Source organism: Delphinapterus leucas, chromosome 10 (genome assembly GCF_059928025.1).
Source record: "Delphinapterus leucas isolate spDelLeu-1000000601 "Yukka" chromosome 10, BTC_Dleu_Yukka2, whole genome shotgun sequence".
In the NCBI taxonomy this organism is placed as follows: domain Eukaryota; kingdom Metazoa; phylum Chordata; class Mammalia; order Artiodactyla; family Monodontidae; genus Delphinapterus; species Delphinapterus leucas.
This window is the reverse complement of record NC_143138.1, coordinates 20,550,365-20,560,367: the sequence shown is the minus strand read 5'-3', so window position 1 is coordinate 20,560,367 and position 10,003 is coordinate 20,550,365.

Genomic DNA, 10,003 nt, shown 5'->3' with positions numbered 1-10,003 from the left:
AGAGACCACCTTCCTTAACCCAAGTTTAAATTTCCAAAGAAATGGATCTGGCCCAGTGTGAATCGTATGTCCACTCACTGTCCATCAATAGTAGTCAGAAGAGAATGATCCTGAAAACAATGCATCAGAACTGACACATTAATGTTAGGATTATTTGTTCTCAGTTTCCCTGATGCTGAATAGTATTTGCTTATACTTGCCTGTTTTAAAAACCCTGTCCTGTGGTCAAACATGGTTCTTATCTACTACCTGAGCAAGTGAAGGTGACTCACTGCTATTCAAGTTATTAGCCTGATTGAATTTCCATCTTTTTAATAGTGAGGTGAGGCATCATTTCATGTTTGGTGGTATCTTTTTGACGTTTTTCTTCCTCCTGGTTTTAAAGACTACCATAATGTAAGTACTTTTTGTCAAATGGTGTAAGTTGCCTTTTGTACTTTTCAGAATCAACCTATGCGTTCTCTTTTTTCATATGCATGTCTTAATCCTTTTCCCATTATAATGAAATCCTATTTGAGTTAAACTAAAAGCTTATATAGAATAAAATATTTGTAAACAACGTGAATACGTGTTTAGGGTGACATGTGCCTTGACTTTTTCAAACCTTTTGTGTATGTCTTATAAAACTTTATAATTTTCCTTATAGAGCTTTTACACATATTTCATGGAGTTTATATACAGGTGCCCTTCTTTTTATTTTAGGGGCATCTTGCTGTTGTTCTTGTTGTTAGCTTATACCTTTATTTCTTCAAATAATTTTTCACCCGCTGAAAGGAAACAGAGCACCTTGAAAGACAGGCTGATTTCAGGCCTGTGGCAGGAAATTAAGAGGAGTCTGGGACATCTTGCTGTACTGGAAAGCAAGGAAGCTATCAAGAACTAATGGGTCAGGTCAGGAAGACACAAGAACCAGCAGGGGTAAGATACTGGTAAAGGAATGAAAGGAAAGAAAGGAAAAAGGGAGAGAGGGGGCAAATATGGCAAAATCTTGATCATTGTTTAATCTGGGTGACGTGTATGTGGGATTCATTTTAATATTCTTTCTTGTATTTGAATTTTTTCATTATAAAATAAACATTTACATTATTTGCATTAAAGAAGGCCTAAATATTTAGGCCTTCTTTAATGCAAAGCAACACATATGTGTTATCAATAAAATTAAGTAACACAGATGAGTAAAATAAAAAGCATTGATAATTCTGTCACTCAGATAATTACTGTACTACTGACTTGTTGTGATGCTTTCTCAATATTCTTCATACATATGCAAATGTTTAAAACTAATTTCGTCTTCAATTTCTCATATCATCTATGGCCTAGAAGCACCACTTTGATTATACTATTGCCCTGCTTTCTAATCCATTAGGACTTTCCACAATTACCAAGTACAGTCTGGGCTCCTTGACATTAAAGGTCTTCCAACGTTCTTTCCAGAATTCTTTCTACTACCTTGTCTCCATAAACTCCCCTAGGCTCTAGCCACTCTGGATCTCCTACATTTGAATTCGTATTGGTTTCTGTATAAATGTCATAATTTATCATCTGAACGAGCACTCAAGACCTTTAAAATAATATATTTGGGGATTTCAAAGTTTAAGACTCCTGATACAACTAGCAACTTTTCCCAGCACAGAGCCTAATTTCTGTCAAAACGCCAAGCTGTTACATAAGCATTGAGCCGAGATCCATGAAAAGAAATTAAGAGACTGCATCTCAGCCTGTAAGGGATGGCTTGAAAACTAAAAAGAAAGTGAGAATCTGCCTCCACAAGTCACAGTGCTTCTGCAATATTTGTTTCTGCTGGTGGTGTTAGAAGAAGAAATAACATGCCTGTTTTGCTGAATACAGGGAGTGTGAGGTCCCCCAAAGGTCCTAGGCATCACACTCTTTCAGAATTGGGAATTTTGGTCCCAGGAATAAGCTTGTCCCTTGTTCAGCTATGCTGCATTCACTGCACTTCTGCGACTTTGGGAGGTTATAGTTTTGGTCCGAAAAAATGTAATTCCTATGTTGTTTCTAAACTTAAACAGTCTTGTATGTCAATTTTTTTTTAATATCTGTATTGGAGTATAATTGCTTTACAATGGTGTGTTACTTTCTGCTTTAAAACAAAGTGAATCAGCTATACGTATACATATATCCCCATATCTCCTCCCTTTTGCATCTCCCTCCAACCCTCCCTATCCCACCCCTCTAGGTGGTCACAAAGCACCGAGCTTATCTCCCTGTGCTATGCGGATTCTTCCCACTAGCTATCTGTTTCACATTTGGTAGTGTATATAAGTCTATGCCACTCTCTCATTTCGTCCCAGCTTACCGTTCCCCCTCCCCGTGTCCTCAAGTCCATTCTCTATGTCTGTGTCTTTATTCCTGTCTTGCCCCTAGGTACTTCATAACCTTTTTTTTTTTAGATTCCATATATATGTGTTAGCATACGGTATTTGTTTTTCTCTTTCTGACTTACTTCACTCTGTGTGATAAGACTCTAGGTCCCTCCACCTCACTACAAATAACTCAATTTCGTTCCTTTTTATGGCTGAGTAATATTCCATTGTATATATGTGCCACATCTTCTTTATCCATTCATCTGTCAATGGACACTTAGGTTGCGTCCATGTCCTCGCTATTGTAAACAGAGCTGCAATGAACAGTCTGGTACATGACTCTTTTTGAATTATGGTTTTCTCAGGGTATATGCCCAGTAGTGGGATTGCTGGGTCATATGGTAGTTCTATTTTTACTTTCTTAAGGAACCTCCATACTGTTCTCCATAGTGGCTGTATCAATTTACATTCCCATCAACGGTGCAAGAGGGTTCCCTTTTCTCTACAGCCTCTCCAGCATTTATTGTTTGTAGATTTTTTGATGATGGCCATTCTGACTGGTGTGAGGTGATATCTCACTGTAGTTTAGATTTGCATTTCTCTAATGATTAGTGATGTTGAACATTCTTTCATGTGTTTGCTGGCAATCTGTATGTCTTCTTTGGATAAATGTCTATTTAGGCCTTCTGCCCATTTTTGGATTGGGTTGGGGTTTTTTTGGTATTGAGCTGCATGAGCCGCTTGTAAATTTTGGAGATGAATCCTTTGTCAGTTGCTTCATTTGCACATATTTTCTCCCATTCTGAGGGTTGTCTTTTCATCTTGTTTATAGTTTCCTTTGCTGTGCAAAAGCTCTTAAGTTTCATTAGGTCCCATTTGTTTATTTTTGTTTTTATTTCCGTTTCTCTAGGAAGTGGGTCAAAAAGGATCTTGCTATGATTTATGTCATAGAGTGTTCTGCCTATGTTTTCTTCTAAGAGTTTGATAGTGTCTGGCCTTACATTTAGGTCTTTAATCCACTTTGAGTTTATTTTTGTGTATGGTGTTAAGGAGTGTTCTAATTTCATTCTTTTACATGTGGCTGTCCAGTTCGCCCAGCACCACTTATTGAAGAGGCTGTCTTTTCTCCATTGTATATTCTTGCCTCCTTTATCAAAGATAAGGTGACCATATGTGCATGAGTTTATCTCTGGGCTTTCTATCCTGTTCCATTCATCTGTATTTCTGTTCTTGTGCCAGTACCATACTGTCTTGACTACTGTAGCTTTGTAATATAGTCTGAAGTCAGGGAGTCTGATTTCTCCAGCTCCGTTTTTCTTTCTCAAGATTGCTTTGGCTATTCAGGGCCTTTTGTGTTTCCATACAAATTGTGAAATTTTTTGTTCTAGTTCTGTGAAAAATGCCATTGGTAGTTTGATAGGGATTGCATTGAATCTGTAGATTGCTTTGGGTAGTATAGTCATTTTCACAATGTTGAGTCTTCCAATCCAGGAACATGGTATATCTCTCCATCTGTTTGTATAATCTTTAATTTCTTTCATCTGTGTCTTATAGTTTTCTGCATACAGGTCTTTTGTATCCTTAGGTAGGTTCATTCCTAGGTATTTTTTTCTTTTTGTTGCAGTGGTAAATGGGAATGTTTCCTTAATTTCTCTTTCAGATTTTTCATCATTAATGTATAGGAATGCAAGAGATTTCTGTGCATTAATTTTGGATCCTGCAGCTTTACCAACTTTGTTGATTAGCTCTAGTAGTTTTCTGGTAGAGTCCTTAGGATTCTCTATGTATATTATCATGTCATCTGCAAATAGTGACAGCTTTACTTCTTTTCCAATTTGAATTCCTTTTATTTCTTTTTCTTCTCTGATTGCTGTTGCTAAAACTTCCAGAACTATGTTGAATAATAGTGGTGAGGGCGGGCAACCTCGTCTTGTTCCTGATCTTAGAGGAAATGGTTTCAGTTTTTCACCATTGAGAACGATGTTGGCTGTGGGTTTGTCATATATGGCCTTTATTATGTTGAGGTTAAGTTCCCTCTGTGCCTGTTTTCTGGAGACTTTATCATAAATGGGTGTTGATTTTGTCGAAATCTTTTTTCTGCAACTACTGAGATGATCACATGGTTTTTCTCCTTCAGTTTGTTAATTTGGTTTATCACTTTGATTGATTTGCATATATTGAAGAATCCTTGCATTCCTGGGAGAAACCCCATTTGATCATGGGGTATGATCCTTTTAATGTGCTGCTGGATTCTGTTTGCTAGTCTTTTGTTGAGGATTTTTGCATCTATGTTTACCAGTGATATTGGCCTGTAGTTTTCTTTCTTTGTGACATCTCTGTCTGGTTTTGGTATCAGGGTGATGTGGTCTTGTAGAATGAGTTTGGGGGTGTTCCTCCCTCTGCTATATTTTGACGAGTTTGAGAAGGATAGGTGTTAGCTCTTCTCTAAATGTTTGATAGAATTCGCCTGTGAAGCCATCTGGTCCTGAGCTTTTGTTTGTTGGAAGATTTTTAATCACAGTCTCAATTTCAGTGCTTGCGATTGGTCTGTTTACATTTTCTGTTTCTTCTTGGTTTAGTCTCAGAAGTTTGTGCTTTTCTAAGAATTTGTCCATTTCTTCCAGGTTGTCCATTTTACTGGCATATGGTTGCTTGTAGTAATCTCTCATGATCCTTTGTATTTCTGCAGTCTCAGTTGTCACTTCTCCGTTTTCACTTCTAATTCTATTGATTTGAGTTTTCTCCCTTTTTTTCTTGATTAGTCTGGCTAATGGTTTATCAATGTTTTTTATCTTCTCAAAGAACCAGCTTTTAGTTTTATTGATCTTTGCTGTTGTTTCCTTCATGTCTTTTTCATTTATTTCTGATCTGATCTTTATGATTTCTTTCCTTCTGCTAACTTTGGAGGTTTTTTGTTCTTCTTTCTCTAATTGCTTTAGGTGTAAGGTTAGGTTGTTTATTTGAGATGTTTCTTGTTTCTTGAGGTAGGATTGTATTGCTATAAATTTCCCTCTTAAAACTGCGTCTGCTGCATCTCATACGTTTTGGGTCATTGTGTTTTCCTTGTTATTTGTTTCTAAGTAGTTTTTGATTTCCTCTTTGATTTCTTTAGTGATCTCTTGGTTATTAAGTAATGTATTGTTTAGCCTCCATGTGTTTGTACTTTTTACAGATTTTTTCCTGTAATTGATATCTAGTCTCATAGTGTTGTGGTCGGAAAAGATACTTGATACAATTTCAATTTCCTTAAATTTACCAAGGCTTGATTTGTGACCCAAGATATGGTCTATCCTGGAGAATGTTCCATGAGCACTTGAAAAGAAAGTGTATTCTGGTGTTTTGGTTGGAATGTCCTATAAATATCAATTAAGTCCACCTTGTTTAATGTATCATTTAAAGCTTGTGTTTCCTTATTTATTTTCATTTTGGATGATCTGTCCATTGGTGAAAGTGGGGTGTTAGAGTCCCCTACTATGATTGTGTTACTGTTGATTTCTCCTTTTATGGTGTTAGCATTTGCCTTATGTATTGAGGTGCTCCTATGTTGGGTGCATAAATATTTACAATTGTTATATCTTCTTCATGGATTGATCTCTTGATCACTATGTAGTGTCTTTCTTTATTTTAAAGTCTATTTTGTCTGATACGAGAATTGCTACTCCATGTTTCTCATGATTTTCATTTGCATGGAATATCTTTTTCCATCCCCTCACTTTCAGTCTATATGTGTCCCTAGGTCTGAACTGGTTCTCTTGTAGACAGCATTTATACAGGTCTTGTTTTTGTATCCATTCAGCCAGTCTATGTCTTTTGGTTGGAGTATTTAATCCATTTACATTTAAGGTAATTATTGATATGTGTTCCTATTACCATTTTCTTAATTGTGTTGGATTTGTTATTGTAGGTCTTTTCCTTCCCTTTTGTTTCCTGCCTAGAGAAGTTCCTTTAGCAAATGCTGTAAAGCTGGTTTGGTGGTGCTGAATTGTCTTAGCTTTTGCTTGTCTGTTAAGGTTTGAATTTCTCCATCAAATCTGAATGAGATCCTTGCTGGGTAGAGTAGTCTTTCTTGTAGGTTTTTCCCTTTCATCACTTTAAATATGTCCTGCCACTCCCTTCTGGCTTTCAGTTTCTGCTGAAAGATCAGCTGTTAATCTTATGGGGATTCCCTCATATGTTATTTGTTGTTTTTCCCTTGCTGCTTTTAATATTTTTTCTTTGTGTTTAATTTTTGATAATTGGATTAATATGTTTCTTGGCGTGTTTCTCCTTGGATTTATCCTGTATGGGACACACTGCACTTCCTGGACTTGATTAACTATTTCCTTTCCCATATTAGGGACGTTTTCAACTATAATCTCTTCAAATATTTTCTCAGTCCCTTTCTTTTTCTCTTCCTCTGGGATCCCTATAATTCGAATGTTGGTGCGTTTAATGTTGTCCCAGAGGTCTCTGAGACTGTCCTCAATTCTTTCCTATCTTTTTTCTTTATTCTGCTCTGTGGTAGTTATTTTCACTATTTTATCTTCCAGGTATCTCCTCAGTTATTCTGCCTCAGTTATTCTACTATTGATTCCTTCTAGAGAATTTTTAATTTCATTTATTGTGTTGTTCACCATTGTTTGTTTGCTCTTTAGTTCTTCTAGGTCCTTGTTAAAAGTTTCTTGTATTTTCTTTGTTCTATTTCCAAGATTTTGGATCATCTTTACCATCATGACTCTGAATTCTTTTTTAGGAAGACTGCCTGTTTCCTCTTCATTTGTTTGATCTGGTGGGTTTTTACTTTGCTCCTTCATCTGCTGTGCATTCCTCTGTCTTCTCATTTTGTTTAACTTATTGTCTTTGGGGTCTCCTTTACACAGGCTGCAGGTTCGTACTTTCCATTGTTTTTGGTGTCTGCCCCCAGTGGGTAAGGTTGGTTCAGTGGATTGTGTAGGTTTCCTGGTGGAGCGGACTGGTGCCTGTGTTCTGGTGGATGAGGCTGGATCTTGTATTTCTGGTGGGCAGGACCACGTCTGGCTGTGTGTTTTGGGGTGTCTGTGAACTTATTATAAGTTTAAGCAGCCTCTCTACTAATGGGTGGGGTTGTGTTCCTGTCTTGCTAGTTGTTTGGCATAGGGTATCCAGCACTGTAGCTTGCTGGTCGTTGAGTGGAGCTGGGTCTTAACGTTGAGATGGAGATCTCTGGGAGAGCTCCCACTGATTGATATTACATGGGGCCGGGAGGTCTCTGGTGGACCAGTGTCCTGAACTCGGCTGTCTCACTTCAGAGGCACAGGCCTGACACCCAGCTGGAGCACCAAGACTCTGTCAGCCACACGGCTCAGAAGAAAAGGGAGAAAACAAGAAAGAAAGAAGGAAAGAAAGAAAGAAAGAAAATCAAGTTATTAAAATAAAAAAGAATTATTAAAAATAAAAAAATTTTAAATAAAAAAAGAAAGAAGAGAGCAACCAAATCAAAAAACAAATCCACCTATGATAACAAGTGCTAAAAACTATACAAAAAAATAATAATAACCAAAAAAAAAATACACGGACTGACAGAACCCTAGGACAAATGGTAAAAGCAAAGCTATACAGACAAAATCACACACAGAAGCATACAGATACACACTCACAAAAAGGGAAAAAAGAAAAAAATATATATATATCATTGCTCCCAAAGTTCACCGCCTCAATTTGGGGATGATTCGTTGTCTATTCAGGTATTCCACAGATGCAGGATACATCAGGTTGATTGTGGAGATTTAATCCGCTGCTCCTGAGGCGGATTAAATCTCCACAAAAGAAAAAAATTTCCCTTTCTCTTCTGTGTTCCCACAGCTCGCGGGGTTCAGCTTTGGATTTGGCCCCGCCTGTGTGTGTGTAGGTCGCCTGAGGGCGTCTGTTCTTCGCTCAGACAGGACGCGGTTAAAGCAGCAGCTGCTTCGGGGGCTCTGGCTCACCCAGGCCGGGGGGAGCCTGCGGCGGCAGAGGCCGGCGGGACGTTGCACCAGCCTGAGGCGCCGTGTGTTCTCCCAGGGAAGTTGTCCCTGTGGCGGGCTGCACAGGCTACCGGAAGGGGGGTGTGGATAGTGACCTGTGCTTGTACACAGGCTTCTTGTTGGCTGCAGCAGCAGCCTTAGCGTCTCATGCCCGTCTCTGGGGTCCGCGCTGATAGCCACGGCTCGCGCCCGTCTCTGGAGCTTGTTTAGGTGGTGCTCTGAATCCCCTCTCCTCGCGCAGCAGGAAACAAAGAGGTAAGAAAAAGTCTCTTGCCTCTTCGGCAGGTCCAGACTTTTCCCCGGACTCCGTCCCGGCTAGCCGTGGCGCACTAATCCCCTGCAGGCTGTGTTCACGCCGCCAACCCCAGTCCTCTCCCTGCGCTCCGACCGAAGCCCGAGCCTCAGCTCCCAGCCCCGCCCGCCCCGGCGGGTGAGCAGACAAGCCTCTCGGGCTGGTGAGTGCTGGTCGGCACCGATCCTCTGTGCGGGAATCTCTCCGCTTTGCCCTCCGCACCCCTGTTGCTGTGCTCTCCTCCGCGGCTCCGAAGCTTTCCCCCTCCGCCACCCGCAGTCTCCGCCCGCGAAGGGGCTTCTTAGTGGGTAGAAATCTTTCCTCCTTCACAGCTCCCTCCCACTGGTGCAGGTCCCGTCCCTATCCTTTTGTCTCTGTTTATTCTTTTTTCTTTTACCCTACCCAGGTACGTGGGCAGTTTCTTGCCTTTTGGGAAGTTTGAGGATTTTCTGCCAGCGTTCAGTACGTGTTCTGTAGGAGTTGTTCCACATGTAGATGTATTTCTGATGTATTTGTGGGGAGGAAGGTGATCTCCACATCTTACTCTTCCACCATCTTGAAGATCTCTCACATTTTAGGGACATATTAAAAGGGACTTTTTATTATGTTTTCTGACTGTTTTTTATAGGTAGAAACTTAACGAGTTTTGTATTGTAATTTCGTATTTAGCTTCCTTATTGAATTCTGTCATTTCCATTTTCTAGCTTTTTTTCCCCTAGGGTTTTCAAGTAGGCAAGAAAATCATATAATGTTGCTCCTGTCATTTTCAATAGTTAACTTTCTTGTCTAAATGAATTGTCTAATAGTCAGGAATGATGATAAATAAAAGTGGTGATTGGGGTCTTTCTCATCTTACTGCTGATTATAATCAGAATAATATGACATTGGTGCAGTTCTTGGATTGTTTCTCCTATTTCCTTACCACCCCCCCCCCCACGCAATTTATATTGCTTCACAGTTACCACTCTACTTGGGGGTGGTAGACTTACTGGTTCCCAGTTGGCATTTCCTCTCAGTACTGGTTTGATTAACCGGAAGTGGGAGTCACAGATAGAGGTTTGCAGATTTTGACCTTGTAGAATATCAGTGCCCAGTATGTGCTCTGAAATTGGAGAGATAAAATCCTCATATTCTCATGGGGGAGATTGCTCAATGTCAGTGTCAAAAGGACCTTCCTGGCCATAACTGTTTGCCATCTGTAACTATCGATGGCACTGAGGGGCCAGAAAACCCCTGAGGGTGACAGTGTATTAGAGTACGTTCGATTCCAGTGTCAACCAGAGCCATCACCTTTTGTTTACTTCTGGGGGACAATGAATAGTGAGCACAACATGGAGCCTCCATTCACCTGCAACGGCCCTCTCCTGGAGACAGCCTTGGCTACATCCTAAACCCAGTATGTGGGG